The sequence below is a fragment of the Myotis brandtii genome, unplaced genomic scaffold (genome assembly GCF_000412655.1).
Source record: "Myotis brandtii unplaced genomic scaffold, ASM41265v1 scaffold89, whole genome shotgun sequence".
NCBI classification, from domain to species: Eukaryota; Metazoa; Chordata; class Mammalia; order Chiroptera; family Vespertilionidae; genus Myotis; species Myotis brandtii.
Window position 1 is genome coordinate 1612997 of NW_005371645.1, and position 21128 is coordinate 1634124.

Consider the following 21128-nt stretch of genomic DNA (forward strand, 5'->3'; position numbering starts at 1 on the left):
CTGGGGTGCCTGGCCAGCCTGGGTGAGGGGCTGATGGCTGTTTTCAAGCTGGCCAAGCCCCCCAGCGGGGACCCTCACCAGATGAGGAAAGAGAAGCTCAGAGAGTTGCCAACACAAGATCACACAGAGAGGCAGTGGTGAGCTGCGATGAAGACCCAGTTCGTCTGATTCTAGAGACCTCGCCTGTACCACTTACACTCCCTCAGCTTTGGGGCAAGAGCACTCTACTCCGCGAGGTCCCAGCTCCAACCTCAGGCGTGTAGAGGTGGCAGGCAAGAAAACAGGAAGAGAAAACAACAAACTCTGCGTCCTTCTCGCTCAGGAAATTTCTGGACTGCTTCTCTTTGGCCTAACAACAACGACAACCATAAGTTTGGCCAAACAACACTATAAGCTGAATTCACTGAGAACTGCGTTAGCTCTGTTCTAGGTACCTGCCACAAGTGACCACAGGAAATCTGTTGGGAAACAGATAAGGGGTAATTCTGGCTCCTTGAAGTCTAAGAAGATCCCAGAGCTGAACGAAAGAATGGCCTTGGGTTCCAGAGTCCTGGGGCAAGCCCTGCGGCAAACCCACTGTCTGGCCCCCACGGCCCACACTCACCCTTCAGCTCAGCGTCAGTGCTGGGGAACCAACTAGAAGGTTCTCCGCTAGGAAGAACCAGCCCCGTGTGGGAAGAGACACCTGAGGAACTAGCTGCTGTGAGGGACGCTCGTCTCTTTTCTCAGACGCACAGGCCAGGACAGAACCAGGGCTCTGCAGGGAGCAGCAGACCGGTGCCAGGCTGGCCGGGGTCTGGGGGCATGGCAATGCGCAGGGAGAGCCAGCAGCGAGCAGGAGCCAGGAGCACCAACTCCAAAAGAAGGATAAAGTACAAAGGAAACTGAGAACAAAGTGACAAACACATGCAAATAAAGCTCAAAGCTCGGCAGAATCACGTAGGAGGAAGGGAGTGAAAAGTAATGGTTACAGTTCAGGCATCAAAAGGCAGGAGCACATGTCACACTCAGGAGACAGGTGAGGGCACCCCAAGTTGAGAACCAGGCTCCAAAGTACAAGAGGTTGTGTGGTGGGATGACTGGAGTGTTACCTGGACCTACAACGAGACACAGAGCAGGGGAGGGTCTGAACCCCACCAAACGGTGGGTTCATTTTTACCGTCGGAAAGAATCCCTTAAGCCTAGAAGTACCGATGCGGGGCCAGTGGGGAGGGTGCCTAGGAATGGGACTCCCGTGGGGAAGGGCCGCAAGCGCCCAGCCCATGCCCACAGCCACAGCCACAGCCTGGGCCATTCAATGCGCGCAGCAATCAAATCTTCCCTCCAGTCACGGAAATCCAACGTCAGGAGTGAATTTAACCTGAAGCTCCATTGATGGATCACATCGGAAGTAGTACTTTGGGTAAATCACATGACTCATGCTGCATTATATATCGTGTGTGTGTGAAAACATTAACTATTTAAGGTAAATGTTGAGAAGATACCATAAATTGCATGAATGTTTGTATTACCTATCAATACTCCATGAGCCGGAAGTAACGGATGTGGCCCAGGGCTCTCCTGGCTTCAGAGAGGTCCTCCTACCATAAATGTATGAGAGAAAGAGAGTCAGTATTAGACCATCTTAGAGAAGTTTAAAGGAGTTTACAGAAGATCCGTGTGGAGGAGAATCCAAAAGGAAAACCAACCCTGGCCGGTTTGGCTCAGTGGATAGAGCATCAGCTGCGGACTGAAGGGTCTTGGGTTCGATTCTGGTCAAGGGCACATGCCCGAGCTGCGGGCTCGATCCCCAGTGGGGGATGTGCAAGAGGCAGCCGATCAATGTTTCTCATCATTGATGTTTCTATCTCTCTCCCTCTCCCTTCCTCTCTGAAATCTATACAAATACATTGTTTTAAAAGGAAAACCAAAGATAAGAGACCAAGGTCTGGACGCTATCAGACCATGGGAAGAGGGCAGCGCGGCGGCCAGGGGGCTGCACGGTGAGTGGGCGCAGGATGGGGACACCTGGCAGAATTGCGCTCCTGATGTGCAACGTGCAACTTGCGGGAGGAATCAACTATTGTATGAGGAAGGACAAGGTCATGCAGCTAAAAGCGAGAGCAGAGATACCATTTGCAAAAGAGACAATAGGTAAGGGCGCGGGACGCCACTGCGTAAGACAAAAGCAGTCAAACCAGGCAAATATTACTACTCCTGCAGACAGGGTAACAGATTGCTTAAAAAATGCCAGCGGCTTAATAATTTTGAAATTATTTCAGCTTCAAAATTGCCATTAGCTAGAATGAAAGAGGCAGAAAATAACTCTGAGAGTCAGACGGTCGCATGAAGGACAGGAACACGGTGTCCCGGCTGCTGAGCGCTGAGGACCCGCCCAGGACGCCGGGCAGGGGGACGCGCCCTCACAAAACCATGAGCCCAGGAACTCCAAGGGCTCTTCATCGGCCGCCAGGGGAGACCCTGAGCGGAAATGCTCTTCCCGCCATCACTCTGAGAACAAGTCACCAGGCAACAGCCAGGAGGTTTTCTGGAGACGAGGGGCCAGCCCTCTGACCCAGTGACGAGCGAGGCAGATCGAGGGGAACGAAGATGTGCCCTCACGGCCTCCCCCGCTCCTGTCTGTGCCTGTGACAGGCTCAGCAGCAGGCAAGGAACAGGCAGGGCAGTCGGCACACCACACCCACAAGGCAGTCGCCACTGGTGGTATCAGCCGGGGGGCGCCAGCTTCCCCAGGATCATTTCACTCTCCGCCAGGAGAACCAAGAGCTCCCTGTACCGGAGGAAGGGCCTGCGATGGGATCCAGGGCCTCCCTGCCGCCATCCTGTATCGCTGCTCCTGTTGCCTGCAGTGCCTGCGTGCCTCTGCTCTGCAGAGCCAGACAGCATCTGGGAAGGCGCCTGAGCACAGAGAGGTGGAAACTCGCCCCAGCAGCACATCCGGGAGGATCCGGTGCCCATCGCTCACAGCAGCTTTTGTTTCTCATCTCATGACACACGATGCTGCCCACTAACTCCAAGGGCACCGACACTACGGTCCCAGGGGGCCTCCCACCCGGGTGGGCCCCGGGGAGCCGGGAAGCTGTCCCCTGGAAGCCACCCACAGAGACCACACCCGAGGACGAGCTCCTGGTGCTGGAGTGCTGAGTGTCACCTTGGAGACGTGATTTCTGCAGCAGCAGCTGACCCCAACCCCAAACTGCCAGGAAACATAGTGTCCCTCAGGAAAGTAACAGTGCGGTCGCGTAGGCAGAAAGAGGAACTGCAAAACTAAACGTAACATCGTTCATCTAGACCTGAATTAATGAAATGCCACCAAAAAAAGGATTTTTCAAAAGGTTAGGTCCAAGCATATGGCCATGATGCTCCATCCTAAGGAACTCCATCGATTCGGTTTTATTGCTAATCTCCCCATGTCTAAGCTCCTCACTATAAACATTTACACATTTCATCTCAGCATTAGTACTAAACAATATTCATTAAGAGTCTCGCCAAAGTGCAACATGTAAGTAAATCAAACCTTTGATGCTCTATTTGCAAATTTCATGGGCCACTAGGGATAATTAAAAGGGCAATTATATAAAGTTGGTACAGTTTTGAGAAACAAATGACATTTTCTGCTTTAAAGCACTTGATAATTTGATATTTTGCTATTAGGGCCATCATGTGCACTTTTATAGACGGGCAGCCAAATAAACAATAAATGTTCCTTAACAGCCTCTAATGATTGTTTTTGCCCACTGATATCACTCACCATTCCAGTCCATAAATCATATGCTAAGAGATTAAGGTAAAGATAATGAAAAAGTATTAGAACCCATTAAGCCAGAAGAGAAAAAAAGTGAGGCTCAGAGCGCCGATTTCTTCTGTGCTTTTTGCACAGACACCCAGCGACGTCGGAGAGGCAAACGCTGCACGGCGGGTCCGTGTTTAACCACCACTCTGAAGCCAGCAAAGTACATTACAGTTCATGAAAAATACAGCGAAGAAACTGCTAGTGGCAGAAGCATTTAACTTCCTTGTTAGCAGCCTCCCCGAGTGGCACTCTCCACCGGCACGTTGTTTATTATGTTCCGTGCCAGGCAAAACTGATTAAATAGGGCTCTTAAGAATCAAAGCGTTATAAATTCATGGAAATACAGCAAGCAATAAATTCCACGGAATTAAAAGCTTACCAGTGCTATTAGCATTTCAGGGTGTTTGAATTGTTAATACTGATGTGCAAAAATGATGTGCCTCTAAGACAAGGCAGGCGGAGGCAATGCAGGCGAGTGGCTCGGAACATTTTTTTATATCAAAGCGGCACTGGGACTCGGCAGTTGTTGCAGCCACAGGAAAGGAGGGCGGGAGGAATTATCTCCCAAATTCTCCTCGGCCCTAAAGTCAGTCCCACCACAGAAGAGAGAAGGCACCAAATAAAGGTTTACACGCAGAGGAAAACAGCGTAAAAATATTATGCAAAGGATTTATGCTGTGAGTGAATGGACATTTCCTCTTCCCAGCTAAGAGGGGTAAACGTTTTATCTTGTTACCTGGTCTTGGCAGGGATGGCCCCGCATGTGACTGCACTGACTTCAGTTTCCCACGGGACAGATGACCCCAGACCAGACCCCGAAAGTTAGTAAGGTTGGGCGCACTGGTGAGTGGCCCATAAATTCCCCTGGAGAGCCATGCCTCACCTTGAACTCTTTCTGGGGGTTATCAAGTGTTATTCTAAAGTGGCAAGGGGTGAAGAAATCAATTATTATGCCATTAGACAAGGAGGAGACATGAAGTAGTAATTCTCTTGCACCCACCTACTCCTTTCCAACAGAAATGCAGCAGAGGGTCTTTGCCAGGTAGATACAAATATAGAAGAGAGAGAAAAACTAAAGAATGCTTCTTAAAGACTTAGATATTTTAGGAAAAAGGTGTGAGAAGATATTTCACTTCTTAAAGGAAATAATTACTGGCCCCAGCTGGTGTGGCTCAGTCGGTTGTGCATCATGCTGGGCACCAAAAGGTCACCAGTTTGATTCCCGGTCAGGGCACATGCTCAGGTTGTGGGTTCGGCCCTGATGGGGTGCATGCAGGAGGCAAGTGATCAATGTTTCTCTCTCTTTCCCTTTCTTCCTCTCTAAAATCAATAAAAGCACATTAAGAAGATAATAATTACTGCCTATAAATACAGTGTGATCACTTGAAAACACAGTTTAAGAGGAAATGCACTCTTAAATCTGGAATTTCCAAAATTCAGGGGGAAAAAAGGCAATCCAAAACTCAGTCCAGGAAGATATCAAAACATGTATTTACCCATTCCAAAGTTGGCCAAAATGTGCCCTTTTCTAACAAATCAAGAAAACCAGTTCCTGTGACCAGAAAACCACACGCAGAGTGGAATCTACTGACGGACCACTGGTGCAGGTGGTCATCTCTGCGGCCAGGTTCCACAGGTGGATGTAACAGCTGCACCCCAGAAGCTTTCTGCTCTTCCCCACAGAGAGACAGCCTGTTCATGTACCAAACACAGAAAGAAGACAAAAGGAAAAGCCTCGCACAGAGAAACGGGCATCTATTAATGTGCGTCCACGGGCGTGCTTACAGGAGCGCCATTTCCCGGGGCCTGAACTGCTCACACTGCTGTTCAAAAATGGTCCTGCCTCTGAGACAAGACCTACTATGTGTAGAACACTGAAAGGGGAGATGAATAAATATAAGACACTGTTCTGGCACTAAAAACGCTCAAGAGTCTCACTGGGGAAATAACTGCAAAACACCTATTATATATTCTAAATCAGGAATTAAAAGAGTCTTAAAAGACAGGTTTTATATCCATTGGGATTTTAGAGTGACTTTAAGATAAGGCGCACACCTAAAAATAGCCCCTGAACAAGGCAGTGTTATATCTGTCAACATTCCAACGTTCTATACACATAGAATAATGCTTTTTTGTGCGCGCAACAGACTCTCTGATTTTAGGAGAATGAAGAATAAAACCTGGGTAAATATATCACTGGGGAAATTTTTAAAAACAATGAAATGAAAAATAGTATGGGCAAGCTGCTTTCGACAGTGGCCTCTGCATTATGGGCGCTAAACCAGAGTGTCCATAGGAGGCTACAGGTTCAACAGCTGTGAGCAAAACCAATGTGGCCCTTGCCTCAGGGCTCCTCAGTCTGCGGGGGGCGAGGGGAGCAGTAGCAGAAGGTGGTCTCACAACAGTGGAGAAGACCTGGGCGTGTCCAGGCCTGTGCCCAACACTTCCACCCCAGCGTCTTCTCTCATCTCCTCACACGGTCTCCAGTGCCCCGCTCCGCTCCAACCTAGAAATTCCAATCTCAGCCCTTCCTTTCCAGTGACCAACAGCCCTGTAAAGTCAGCTAATAGAAGGCTTTTCTGTGGTCAGCTTTCGAGAACTGACTGTGATAAAGAACTCTGCCCTTATTAATGCGCCGCCCTGGAGGGTTTTTGGACTAGAGGTTGGAGCCAGTGTAGAGCGCTGCGGTCTTCCCAATGCTCGCGCTGGTACCCTCTGGGGTTACACTGTCCAGAGCTGCTGGGGAGCTCACCACGAGCTCAGGCCTGTCTAGGGCCAAGGTCTCTTTGGCTTGGCAGATACAGCACCTGCAGAAAGGAAGCCCTCTGCCCCCTCCGGAGTGGGGTCTCCTCCCTTCTCACTAAGTGCAAAGGAGGACTCAGGAGAGGCCTCACTGCACTGTACACCTCGCACCCTCTTGTATTCGTTCCTCTCCGCTGTACAACGAGCAGAGGTGGTCAGGTGTACTTCCTCCTGGTTTCAGAATAGCCAGGGTCAGATCGGTGGGAGGGAAAAAAGCCACGACTGGGCCATGTGCTCCAGCTCAGACTCCAGGAATTCCATGCATGCAACCAGGTGCTGGGAAGGGGCAAGCCCAACGAAGGGTTTGCTTTCCACCTACTGCCATTGTAACAGAACTGGACTCCAACCCTAGGCCAGGCCCAGGCCTCTCCTTTCCTCCTCACTCCTCAGCCATCGAAGGAGCTGCTTTCCTCCTCCTCTAAGCTCCTTATCTTCCTCAGGTTCGAGACGACTGCATTGTATTTCCAGCACAAGAAATGGCTGATATTTCCATGCTCTACCCACCCCCTCCAGTCTTCCTTGAATACAGCCCAGGGCTGACTCCATTATTTCAGTGCCTGGGAACCAAGTTTCTGATGACAAAGTCTGTCCTTGGAGCGGCAACCCCTTTGCTAATGGGGGGCTATTGCTTGAAAATAGGGCACTAATTGTGCAGCCCAGACAATGAGCAAAAAAAGGAACTAGGGAAGGGAGATAAGTAAATAATGACACAAAGTAATGAATGCACCTGCCAAATGTGTGCAAAGAAACACAGTGGAACAGTGCTGGCCTGGGAGGGCAGATGAGGGGGGAGGGGGCACAAGATGAGAAGAGGATGGTGCAGGGGCAGCTGGGAAATCTGATAAACAGAGCTTGATGGAGATTAAAACCACTCCCTATGCTCTTCTCCGCTGGGAGGCCGTCCCCAGCTCCTCTGGCCTGTCTGCAGGATGGAGTCTGCTCCCAGAGGGGCTTTACCCGCCATTTCTCTGAGGACTCTTCCACCAAGATCCCGGGAGAGATGAGTCCTCTCTAGAATCCGTTCAGTTTAATAATTCACAACTAAAAGGGTTTCCCTGCCTCCTAACATTCTGTGACCTCCCCAAGATCTGTAGAAATATTTTATTCATCTTGGTGTTCTCAGGCCTATAGAGCTTAGAATATAGTAGGAGTTTGGGGCTTGTCAATTTTAATTGAATTACAAATAGAAATAGAAGACAGAGAAGAGTGAAAGCTGACCCTCAAGGTCCCCCAAGAAGCCCGTGGCCAAGGCAAGCCTGAAATAAATTCCCAAGGGTCTGGACTCTTGGAGCTGAGAAGCGGCCCAGATAGAGCTGCTAGAGCCACTTGCCACCAGGAAGGGGCCCACTAGGAATGGGGCAACAGAGAAGGAAGCAGAGGGAGAAATGTAAGGATGGGCTTTAGGGCTTAGATCATGTCCAGCCAGGCCTACTCCTGACCTACTCAGTCCCTTTTTGCTTAAGCCAGTATGGGCGGCAACTAAAACCATGTTCTCCGTGACACACAGACCATGGAAGTCTATCAATAAAACCTTGTTCTAGGTGACACACAGACCATGGAAGTCTACCAATAAAACCATGCTCTCCGTGACACACAGACTGTGGAAGTCTATCAATAAACCATGTGCTAGGTGACACACAGACCATGGAAGTCTATCAATAAAACATGTTCTAGGTGACACACAGACCACGGAAGTCTATCAATAAAACATGTTCTAGGTGACACACAGACCATGGAAGTCTATCAATAAAACCATGTCTTTGGTGACACACAGACCATGGAAGTCTATCAATAAATGAGCATTGACAAGAGACAAGTCACAAAAGTTGGTAGTCTGAAGTGAGAATGTGGTTGATCTGGGCTGAATCAACTGTTTCTTATCACTGGGTTTTGAAATCAATCAGCTATCCCACCTGATTTCACACTTACTAAAAGCAAGGCTTTAAAAGAGAGCTTGCCAAAATTCAGTATCCGGTTTTTTTAGCAGGCTTGTGCCCTTGAGGTTTCCTCTTTGACATCTCAGAACAGCTATGTCTAAAGGCTATTATATTCACATATAGCCCAACAGTACACACAGGAAAGGGGGAAAATTCATTCCAACCCCCAACGGCCAGCTTCCCTTCCCAGAGGGACCTCTGGTAGCAGAGTCTGGTCTCTTTTCCAAAAACTTCTACACATACAATCTTATGTGTTTTGTATGTGCACTGGTTTCCCCCTGTCCTCCGGACAGACATTTAGGGGATTGCACTGCTTTTGCTCCCACAAACAATGCTGCACACACTTCAGCAGCCGATGAGTAAAACCCCTGGAAGCAACAGCTGATGGCTGCTACTGCGTTTGTGACCTGAGTCAACGATCTTCTGGCTAAAAAACAAATCCCCATTACCTTTCACATGCACTCTACCTGGGCTTCCTTGTCTAAACTTAATCCTTATACCTGAGGATATGTTGTTAGTGTTTTATTTTATTGATTCTACAAAGAGAGAGAAATATCAATCAGCTGCCTCCTGCACGTGCCTGGACCAGGGATCGAACCTGCAACCTGGGTATGTGCCCTGACTGAGAACCGAACCCATAACCTTTTGGTGTACAGGACGACACTCCAACAGACAGCTCCCTGGGCTTCCTGCTTACTGGCCTCTCTCTGTTGGGATCCAGTGATCAGATAGACGCCCTTCAGGAACATTGTAAACAAACAGAGGCACAGTTCTGGGGTATCAGCTGATACCCACTGCAGCAGAACCCAAACAACAGGCAAATCTTCCCCCCACCCTTTTTAAAATCAGTCCATTTTATAGACCTTTGAGGAAGGCATTTGGGCGTACATCTGACGGAACACACGTGTCTGCTGGGGATGTCTCACACCCAAAAAACAGAAGCACACATGTCACTGTCCCTTCCCGTGCCCCAGCCCTTGGGCAAACACAGGTCACAGGGAGGTAGGTGCTCAGGTGTGAGTAGTCCAAGAGGACAGAGGAACCCAACTTCTGAAACAGACATCCAATTGTTTACACACAGTTTCCACCAGCAGGGGGTGCTGCACAAACCTTCACAGGGGCCTTGTTAAAAGGACAAAAAGGTCAGGAGGAGGGGGTGGGGGGGCGGCAGCATTAGAAGCTTTAGAAGGTCCAGAGCAGGGAAGGAGGAAGTGAGGGAAGAGGGAGAGGGCAGTGGGCGTGTTCTGGGACTGAGGTCTTGAGGACGGTCGTATCTTACGTTTTGAACACCTGTACAGGGTGATTCCCCTCCAGTGAGCCGGAGGGGAGGAGCGGGGACGCAGTCGGAAAGGGTCGTGTCCCCAAGGAAACACGCTTCGGTTTCCAGCAGGGACTTGCTTCTTTATTAACAGTCAGCTTTGTGATGGTCAAATTGGAATCGTTGCACTTGTTCTTGGTATTCCACCTTGGAAGGAAGGAAAGGGTGCAGGAGAGGAGACAGGGACTCCCCATCCAGAGGGCGCCGTGCGCTGCGGCCTGGGCCAGGTCACTGCCCGGTTCAGGATCTCAGTTTCACCTTCAGTCAATTACAAGGAACGGACCAGAGAGTCCAACATTCCTGAGTTCGTCCTCTCACAGCCACAAATCTAAGGCTGTCACTGAGGGGTCATTTGGGGATTTTAGAACTTGAAGGTGCAAGGGCCTTAGGAGGGTGGGACACGGCGAGCCTCGTAGGAACTCAGTACATGGGCAGACCAGAGAGCTGAGCTGCTACGCTCTAAAAGCCGTGAGTCCATGTTACTTTTCCAGGGTAAACTGACTAAAACCCAACCAAAGCAAAATGTGGAGATGTAGATGCAGTCACATTAAAGAATGGTTTGCTCAGGGACCTGCGAAGGACTGAGGTTTGGGATAATCAACGAAGGAGAGGGAGCCCGGCTGCTCCCCCGCACAGACACAAATTCCTGGTCACATGCTGGAAATCAAGAGACGATTCAGATCAGCAAAGAAAAATGCCTGGCAACTTAAAGTCTAGAAATTTTGCAAACAGTTAATGTAAATGGTGCCTCACATTATCCTGGAAAACACGCAGAACAACGCAGGGCAGGACTTACGTGCCTCGGATGGGTTTTAACGTGACTTCACAGTTGAGGGAGTGGGAGGCCATCTAAACTCACAGCCTCATTTATAAGCTCATCAAGAGAGCGAGCTCTCCTGAGGCGGCCGCCAGCAGGCCACTGACTGGGAGGGACCGGAAGGCCGCTAATGCAGCACAGGCCACAGCAACAGAAGCATCAAGGCCCCTAGCAAAGCCGTGCGTGCACTATGTTAGAGCTGGGGAAGTACTTGGGGTATTAATGGTAAAGCAGGAAACAAAAGAGTATATACAGTACAAGTCTATATATATGTACATATATACACACACAAAATATTGGCAAGATACAGATAAAATGTTCAACTATTTAGATGAGGCCACCAGTGACATTGCATTGCTTCCTTAATTTCTCCTAAAAACATTTTATAATGAAAAATTATAATTTAAAAATTTGTAATTTAAAAACACACGTACATGTTTTTCTCACAAAGAGGAAGAAATGTTCTTCCTTCATCCAATCCTTCCTTAGTGGTATTTATTATCCAAGTAGGGACAACACATGTTTTTTGTTATTTTACTTACAATTTCTGAGATGCTGGAAGATTTGGGACCAGCCTGAGAAATCTCAAAAATGGTCAACTGTGTTTCAGAATTTTGAGTAAGCTAGAGTCTTTGATGCTTTTAGTTGATTTGAAAGATGGATGAACCCATAAAAGACTACCTATATTAGTATAAGGTAAAGGTGATAGACTAACATGTGGCTTAGGCACAAACTAATACTTTACTAATCTAGAGATTATGCTAACCACAACAAGCTGTGATGTACTTCAGATGATTAAAAAGAACATATTTCAAGTTAGAGATGCAAGTATACCCCCCTTTTGCCCTGTCTTTGTTTTAGACTTAAAATCTAAACCATCGGATGAGAGATTGACTCAAAAGGGCACAGTGCACAGGCTCCCTTTCTAGAGCCGTAAGGTTTTCTCTGTTCACTTCCCACCGCGGCACTGGGACCCCGGCCAGTGGGCTGCAAGGCGTGGAGGCACGCGTGCTGAGCAGGCACTCTTCCTGGGGAGATCACTCAGGAGGCCTGATGTTCACACGCAGACCGGTAGTACAAAGCCAGTGTATGTTCCAAGAGTGAGAGTCAGGTATTCTGGCACTTGTTACAGTTGACTATGACTTCCATGCTGACAAGCCCCAAGTCAGCTCTCTGTCATCACTGTCCTTGACTCCTGAAGCGCTTCCTGCGGACAAGGCTCCCCACCTCCAACAGGGTCGGCGGCTCCGCTCACCCGCAGCACTGCCCTTCCACCGGCCTCCATCTGGTACCTGTACCCAAGCCTCTCGATGGTGTTGGCTTCTGAACGCACCCCTGGCAGCCCTCTCATCTTCCTACACCCTGGCTTCCTCAGCGAGCTCCTCCGCTCTCGTGCCTGTGCACATCACTCCCGCGCTCAGAAACCCTCCACGTGGCCCTCCGAGGGCTTTCTAGAGCCACGTATCCGAACACTCGGCTGACATCTCAACCTGCATGAATGGTCAAGAGCCTCCTGGTCTCCACTGCTTCCCTCAACCGCTCTTGACAGTGACAGCTTACCCAAACGTTAGCCGTGCTCCTAAACACGTGCACTACCGTGTGGAAGGCAGTTTTAGCAAGAATCCTACCCACTCAGCTCAACCAGAAGCCCACCCCCACATCGGGTCGCCCTCTACCTGATCAAGTCCTACCCTCCTGTCCCCCACCCCCAGGATATTGGCGCCTGTGCACCTGACTGTCTCGGTGGTGGTGGTGAATTCTCGCCTGAGGATATTTACCCAATGATATTTAGGGAGCAAGGAAGGGAGGGGGAGAGACAGAAACACATGGTTTGGTTGCTTCCTGCACGCACCCCAATCAGGACCAGGGAACAAGCCTGCAACCAAGGTATGTGCCTTTGATGGGAATGGAACCTGGGACCCTTCAGTCCATGGGCCGATGCTCTATCCACTGAGACAAACCAGCTAGGGCCACCTGGACTGTCTTAATCAAGAATCCTGTAGATCTCTTTAACCAGGACCCTCCCCTTCCCGCTGATCATTTCCTCTTAACAATTTTCCACCCCCTGCTCTCGCCCTGCTCCCATGCTATATTCGGAGTTGAGCGCAATCTGTCTCACGTGGAAAATCTCTCTGCAGCGTGCCCTACACCTTCTGCGAGGGTCCCGTGTGAAGCCTGCTTCCCATCTTCAACAGGGGAAAGTGGGCTCTTTTCACCCCTCACGCTGACCCACGGGCTTTCCTATTCCCGTGAACGGCAGCTCCACCCGCCAGGACAGCTGAAGGGGACCTGCTCTGCCCGACTCTTCTCTTTCTAGCCACAAGCCAAACGCCAGGACAAACATGCCAGGAGCCATCCTGGGGGCAATTCTTCCAAATGCCACATCGACTGCACCGAGGAATCTTTGGCTCGACCTTCAAATAAGTCCCAAGTGTAGCCACCTCCCCACCTCCACCACCATCCTGACCCTGGCCATCATCTCATCTCCCTGGACTGTTCCAGCGGCCTCCTAACAGGTCTTCCTGCCTACTGTCTCACCCCCCGAGTCTAGCAGCACAACAGCTCCCAGAGTCAGAGCTTGTCCCACCTCAAAGCCCACCAAAGTCTCCATATTTCACTGAAAGACTAAGTCCCTTCAGCCTTAATCAACGCTTGACTCGGTCTGGCCCTGCTACTACTTGGCCTTCCTTCCTTCCACTCTCCCACTGGCTGGCTTTTCCTGGCCACACTGGCCAGCTTGCTCTCCTTACAATATGCTCAACCTTTGTTCAAAGTCACTGACTATTTGCAGTGGCAACCCCTCCTGTACCCTCCTCTATTTTCTCCACAGCCCGTATCCCCTCATATTTATTTACTACATTTTCCTCCAGTCCCCACCCCACAGAGCCACGTATCCGAACAGAGGGTGTGTCGCCTCATTTACTGCTATACTCTCCACCATCTGAACAAGCTAATAGAGACACAATGCTTGCCACATATGTAACTTTAACCACACTGAAAAAAGTAAACAGAAACAGTTGAAATTAATTTCAATTTATTTTACTTAACCCAATATATCCAAAATATAATCATTTCAACGTATAACCAATAAAAATAATTATTCAAATATCCCACATTCATTTTCCCATACAAAGTCTTTGAAGCACTTTGGGAATTCTCCACGAACAGCACATAGAAGTCTGGGCTGGCTACATGTCAAGTGCTCACAGCCACATGTACCTAGTACTTTCCATGTTGACAGGATAGGCTTGTTCCACTCCAATGTGAGTTTATTAATTGCTTTAAATACTTTTGGGCACAACCCACTAAATTGAGTTCCTAACCCACAAATGGATTCCCATGCCCACTTCTGAAATCACTGTTCTAAAAAAAAAAAAATCACTGTTCTAAATAAGCTTTAGGTATGTACTCTGAAATGAGTGACACTTCCTCTGGCCTCCAGGGGTGCTCAGGACCTCTAAAGGGGAACAGACTTCCCAGGAGAAGAGCCTGGAGGGCAGGGGAGGAACTGAAGACCTTGATCATCAGGGGCCAAGGTCAGCACAGTGCAGCGAATGATGCAGGCTTCTTTCCACTCAAAGGTCCTTTAAATTAACTCAGTGCACTGCCCGACAATTAACAAACATCTGATTACCTCTGATTATACACGACATGCATAACACATTCAAAGGGAGATCTGCACACTTTTCACACGTCACAAAGAGTGCATTTGAACTGAGTAGAAAGATGTCCAGTTTTTCATTTTTCTCTCCCCACCCAATACCACTGACATGGAGGTACAATAGCTTAGATCAAGGAAAGAGAGGTGTAACGATTAATCTTCAGTTTTCATTTTTACAGAATCCCACTCACCAGTCTTTGAAAAGGGCACCATGAACTTCAAATCCAAACTTAGCCCTAGGCAGAAAGGGTCAACTTTTAAACTGGCCTCAAAATAAGGACCCCCCCCCCCCCCAAAAAACACGCCATGTGCTCTTTTAAGTGCGGGAGGTCAGCAGACGCCAGGGTGGGCAGGGGAGGTCTGGCAGGTGTGCTGCCCTAAACGAGGCATTGCCGTTGCACAGCTAGGCTCCAAGTTTCTTCCTGAGGTTTCTGAATAACCAAAAGGGGGAAAAATTCCTGCATCTGTTATGCTGTTAAGCTGTCACCTGAGCTGAGAACTCCTTGATAAGATGCTCAAAGTGAATCTCATGCAGTTGGAATATTTGTGCCCTTAGCAGATGGAAGAGCAAAAACATCATTCTGAAAAAATGAATAAAACCATTTGTTATTTGGTTTTATATTTTTTATTGTTCAACTGTGCAAAATATGGCTACTTGATAATTGCTGCAAATATTGTCTTTACTACTAAATATGCCTTCATGTACATTTCAGCAAGTGACTTATGCTTGGGAAAAAAAACTCTAATGAGCATATTTCTCTGGAAATCAGTATTTAAATTTTTTTTTCTTTGAAAGTAACATACAGGAAAGACAGCTCTTGTTCACGGGGTAACTTGGTTTAGCATTATGGTTAACAATGTTTAGAAACAGCTAACTTAAAATGCAAACATTTAAATCCTAAAGTTTTAACTGTTGAGAGACCAAGTCAGTTCTATGGAAATATAAACAGCATGAAAACAGTAACTTCCCCACAACCCACCCCTGTGAGAGCACTTCAGGCCACCATTGTGTTGGATTTAGAACTGAGAATTCAAACAACTCTGAGGTTGTAAAACAGTTAAAAACTGAAAAGCTTCGGATGAACCTTGAAAACATGATGCTAAGTGAAAGAAGTGAGTCCCAAAAGACCACCTAATGCATGATTCAATTTATGTAAAACATGCAGAATAGGTAAATCTATACAGATGAAAGTAGATTTTTGTTGCCAGAGGCTGGGTTGGGGGAGTGGCTGCTAATGGGTAGCTCTCTTTCTGGGGTGATAAAATGTTTAAAACTACATTGTGATGATGGTTGCAAACTCTGTAAATGTACTCAAAACACTGAACAGTACACTTTACATGGGCGAATTGTATTGTGTGTGAACTATACCTCAATAAAGCTATTACCAAAAAGTTGACATGCCTGATAGCATTCACAACGGCACTGGCATGAAAGGTACAAGAGAATGGAATTAATCCAACATAGCATCCATTTAATGCTATAATACATACCCCCAGACCCGGGTCTCCCTATGAGAGAGCACATTATCAGAGCAACCAGTGCCTGCCCTTCCTGCCTTCGCCATCGTCCTTCCGAATGGCTGTGTTCCTCTCTACACTGTGAGCCCTCTGAGGACTGGGCTCCCCACACAGTGCTATGAGCCAGCACCTGGCACACAGCACCAATTAATATCTGCAGTAGGAGCTCATGCATGTATGTAGTAGTATGTACATCCCTGTGAATGAATGAAGGAAGGAAGGAATGAAATTATTGGATTGAGGCAATTCAACCAATCAAGTTGATTTGTACTATTCCCTTAAATCTGTTTGTTCTCCATTTCTCCGACACTTGTGGCCACCCAGGTAGAGACATTTTCCCAGCAGCCATTGCAGCTTCTTGTGACCATATGACGATACTCTTTCCAAGTAAATGTCAATGGATATAGTGTGTGCAATTTTTAACTCATTTGCTTCAAAAAAATTGCTGGTTTGGACTTCACTGTGCTTCAACCACGTAGATAAGGACAAGCCCCGAAGAGGACAGCACAAGAGGGAGAGGCCTCCCGTCAAGCCAGACCGGCCAGCTGCTCTATGAGAGAGAGTAAGCTTGTGTTTTAGTGAGGTCACGGTGTGCCCAGGGCTCTGCACTACAACAGCCGCGCCTTTGCCCTGACGGGTGCAGCCACGTTGGCGTGTGTGGCTCTGGAGGGTGGGGGAAGCAGGAGGGCTTCCGTGCCTAAGGAACTGCCTGCTAATTTCCGCCAATGGCAGCCAGTGGAGACGCTCTCTCCCAGCGTCTTCAGAACAGCTTCATGAATTAATAGTTACACAATTCAAATGCTGAATTGCAAAGAGGTCATTTTGAATGGATTTAACTCGGAATATTTTCATTACGTAAATATTTACATCACATACATATACACTTTCCAAAGAGCCAATGAATATATTTTAAATGGCTGAATAGCCAATTTTAGCTTTTTTGTAGCCAAGAAATAATTTGCAATATGTAAGACACGGTGAGTAGAATCTATAAGGATGCATTGTAACTCCTTGATCTAACAAAAAAAAGTAGCTCAAATTGGGGATGGGAGAAAAACTGCGACGACTACACATTCCTTTACATTGGTTCACTTTCCCTCAAATAAGGTGACTATTACAAAAATGAACCAACAGATAAAATGTTTGAAGATATCTGATGTTTTAAAATAACCATTTAATTATAATCTATATGATCTTGACTATTATCATTGACTCCCAATGCCATTCAGAATTGAATACAAGATGGTGAATTTTACAAATTGGATTTGAATTTGAAGCAAAAATGCATGTGGGTGAATTGCCAATGGAAGTGGGATACAGGGAGAAACTGATAGACACGGCATTACTAACTCGCCAAACCAAGGGCCGCCACAGCAGGACGCTAGCGGCCTCTTTCCTTCTGTCTGGCTTCCTAGATGACCTTGGGGGAGTTCCCTTTCATCTGGGGGCCCCTTGCCCAGTTTGTAAAGTGGGGATTATGATAATTGCCAGGAATGCTGGCAACCAGACCCATTTTATAAAATGTTCAGATCTACTGGGAAACTTGTTAGTACCACGACCAAGTATGATGACTGTTATTTACGATTCTCCAGACCTTTGTAACTAAATTTGAAAAATGGTTTCGTCTGGCTTTCTGCGTTGGCCTGACCACTTTCATGCACAGAGCCAGTGTTCCCATCAGGCCACTGCAGGCAGATTCCCCTGCATCTCTGCTGGCAGTTGATGATTCCCAGGTTTCACATGCGGCCAGGGCGTTCACTAAGGCGCTGGCATCTGAGATTGGCACCCTCCTCGCAGGTGGAGGGCAGTGCTGGGTTCTTACCATCGCTGGCAGCACGATCTCATGTTTGCTTAAGGTCTACTCACTGGGAAGAAACAATAATCATTCTATCCACTGCATAGATATTTTTCTAGATTTTATATTTGTAACAAGGCTTTTTCTTTTTGCCTTACATATAAGAGATCAAGATATATATGGATTAGTTTTAAAGGATCATTGAGCTTGTTAAAAGGTAAAAAATTTCATGTCATTTATTATTTATTTGAGTCTAAATACCTTAACTTATTTCTAAAAAGAAAAATTTAAATGAGTCAAAACACAGATGGAATTGATATTGTAGAAGTAAAAAAAGTTAAATAATGAAATGCTAACTGGGGGTAGAAAAAAATCAAGTTTATTTTAAAATACATCAACAACAAAAAGTTGTATCAACAAAAAAGTTGAAGTTGAAAAAACTACAGAGATTGAGCACAAACTCTTACTCTGAGCTTCCTAGCAGTCAAGTCGAAATAAAAATTATGTGAATTTGTTATTCAGCTCACTCTGTGTCAAAAAAGGAGGTACAGAAGGACAAACTTTTTCTGTGTTCTTGAAATTTAAGAAGGGGTTCCTTATTTTCAGGATATTGTATAATATATTATGTTCTTGACAGTAATTATAAAGAAAACATTTTTGATAATATAATATTGAATGTCAACTGCAATTGAAATATCAAAGTTCTTTTTAAAAGAAAGCATTTTTTTCTTAGTCAACACTGATAACAAATTTAAGAAACTTTTTTATTTTTACCAAACTTTCCCTTAACTCATGATATTTTTAACTTTGAACAATCTTATAGAATTGGGCAAAATCACTCTGCACACTCATGTCCATGTTCAGGTCATGTGTGTATGCATGGTCATAGTCAAGACATCAAGTCAGAAGAAAATCATTCGTGCTCACGGGTGAGTCCCCCCCCGCCCCCCCCAATGAAAGAAAGAAAACCTCCTGATGAAGCTCTATTTGAAGCTGTAGGGCCAACACAACTCTGTCCAACCACTTTTCCAGCTTTAATCAGAACCCCTCGCCTCCCTAGAAACCTTTGCTAACAGCCGGAGATGCGTTAGACGGGCTGGGCGTCGCAGGAGAAGCCCTGGCTGAGGCCTCAGGGGCCCCAGGGGCCGGGGCACAAGGAGAGCTGAGCTGAGGAGCTGACAGGCGGCGGCCCACACGCAGCATTTACCGCGTGGCCCCTCACGGGCAAGTCTGCAGTCTTGAGAACAGACTGAGCTTCATTGTCAAGAGTAGAAAACTGAGTCTCGGCAAAGGAAGAGCTTTGCCCAAAGCCGCACTCCGACTGGGTGCGCACACTGCTGGCCGGGCCGCCGAGGGCCCTGTCCTCGCATCTCAAAGGTGGTGAGATGAGGCAGGTTGGATTTTCTGGCCCAAATCAAATGTGCTGAAATGCAAGTTTAAAAACAAAGCATCACCTCTGGAAGGCGTTCTGGAACCCAGCACCCTGGGTGAGATGTAAAACCAGCCGGTGCCAGCATCGGTGCCACTCGAAAGGCCCACCACGGGCCTGTCCAGCTGCGGGCGAGGCGCCTGATCTCAGGCTCAAACCCCCGCGGCTGGGAACTCGCACAGCCAGGCCTCGACGCCTGTTCGAAGACACACACAACCTACCGCTGGGCATGGAACGCTTAGTGGCCATAATTCAAAAACAAAATGAAGACACCACTTGAGAAACATGAGATGTTAAAACAACCGGCAAGATTAACTTGTATGTGATGAGATATGTACTTGAGGAATCAAAAAAAAAAAAGTAGCTTCCATAATCACTTCAAGCAGAATGCTTTTTGTCCCCTCCCAAATGTGAATCTGAGAAAATTCACTGAGTTTTAACTCATCAAGCTACACTAGTCTCCTGGAAAACTTCTAGTTTAGAATCAAGTGCTCATTTGATTGTCAAGCAAGGCCACGGAACCAGGCAGCCACCTGCTGACATCACAGGATGTGCCCACGCCGCTCCGCAGTTCCAGCAACGTGGCATGTTGCTATGGTGCCTAACGATTAATTTCTGAAAGAAGGTGATTATGAAGCCGCCAGATGAACATCAATTTGATGACACCGGCTCAGAACACTGACACGCGTTACTCTTATTAGCAGCAAGTTCATTTTATGAAATCACCACTTTTGTGATGTGAATATGCCTCTCTAACTTTAATCCAATTCAACACCCCCCACCCCACCCCCCAAAAAAATTCAGCTTCAACAAAGGGGAAAAGTTTGATATTCGGGGGGAAATATGACTCTGTGGACCATTTCTTAAGGGGATCTCTTCTTTAATGACCTCCCAAAATATGCCACATACATACTTACACACAAATAAATGCACATCCACTTGATAAATATGTAGATCAGAAGAGAACTGAAGATGCTTAAAAGGTGACAGCTACTACCCTACACATTATCCCACTAATGGTATCTGCATTTACCTTTTGTGGCTTCTGTGAAGCAATCTTCAGTTACAGTCACCTCAAAAGGTCACTTCTTACCCTGAAAACAAAAGAGAACATCAAAATCTGAATGTCAAGAGAAACTAGCAACCACCTCTCTTGCCTGGGAGATTCAAGAAAAACAACGAAGAGACTCAGTTATGTTCAATGGCAAGCGACTTTCAGAGTTAATAAAAACAAGTCCCAAGACCTCACTATCTGGACCACATGCCTCTGAGCTCTTCAGGACAACAAGACAACTCCAATGGAAAAAGTCGAGGTGAAACGTTTCAAATTTTGCTCATGAACTTTTTCTTGCCTTGCTGTCTGTCAATTTATTTTCGTGTGGAATAATGCATGACTCGCGGGTCTGTGTTTGGAAAGCAGACTGCTATTTGAGCGTGTCTGTTTGGTTCCCATCCTCAACCTTGAATGCATTGATGCGTAGGCTTCTCACTCCCTCTGGAAGAGAGTGCCCGTAGACAAGCTGCTGTGGCCACTCTGGGCCCTTCAGAAGGACGTAAGCACCACAGTTCCAGGATGGGGAGGGATGGGGCTGATGGGAGTGGAAGCTGTTCTCAGAATATTTTCCACTTAGCATGTATCTGCCAGATTAAATAAGTTACATAAAAACAGTTCGTGTCAGATGAACTAAGCAGTTGAAAGCAAGTTTCCTAAAACACAAAGAAAGGATGAACACGTTCTCCCGCATCCACCCTGCACGCGCACTCCCTTATGCAAAACAGTGTGATCCTTTAAGAACCATGCAGGTTGCCCCTTTCTGCCATGGAGCCAGGATCAACATACGGCACAAGTGAAAAGAAAAACATTTGTTTATTAATTTAGATCAAGTTAGCAACAGGGAACAGGACTCATTCCACATCGATCGACCAAATGCTCATCTAATTTTCTAAGATGGTGAAATTGTATCATCACTTTATGGAAATGTTAGTATCCTTTTGCTCACTCTTCAGAACAATATGGAATGGAGTGCTGTAGAGTTTACGCAGGGCGTCTCCCTGCTC

At 47.1% G+C, this 21128-nt stretch overlaps 1 protein-coding gene across 12 annotated transcripts in view; it reads right to left on the bottom strand.

Annotated features, from left to right (window-relative positions):
• Window positions 1-20164, bottom strand: part of FOXP1 (forkhead box P1) — a 305369-nt gene extending 285205 nt beyond the window's left edge. For all 12 annotated transcript variants that reach the window (XM_005885061.2, XM_014532393.1, XM_014532392.1 and 9 more), the window contains exon 1: window positions 20104-20164. The gene's annotated coding sequence lies outside the window, so the exon portion shown is untranslated. The remainder of the gene's footprint in view (window positions 1-20103) is intronic.
• Between the last annotated feature and the right edge of the window lie 964 nt (window positions 20165-21128).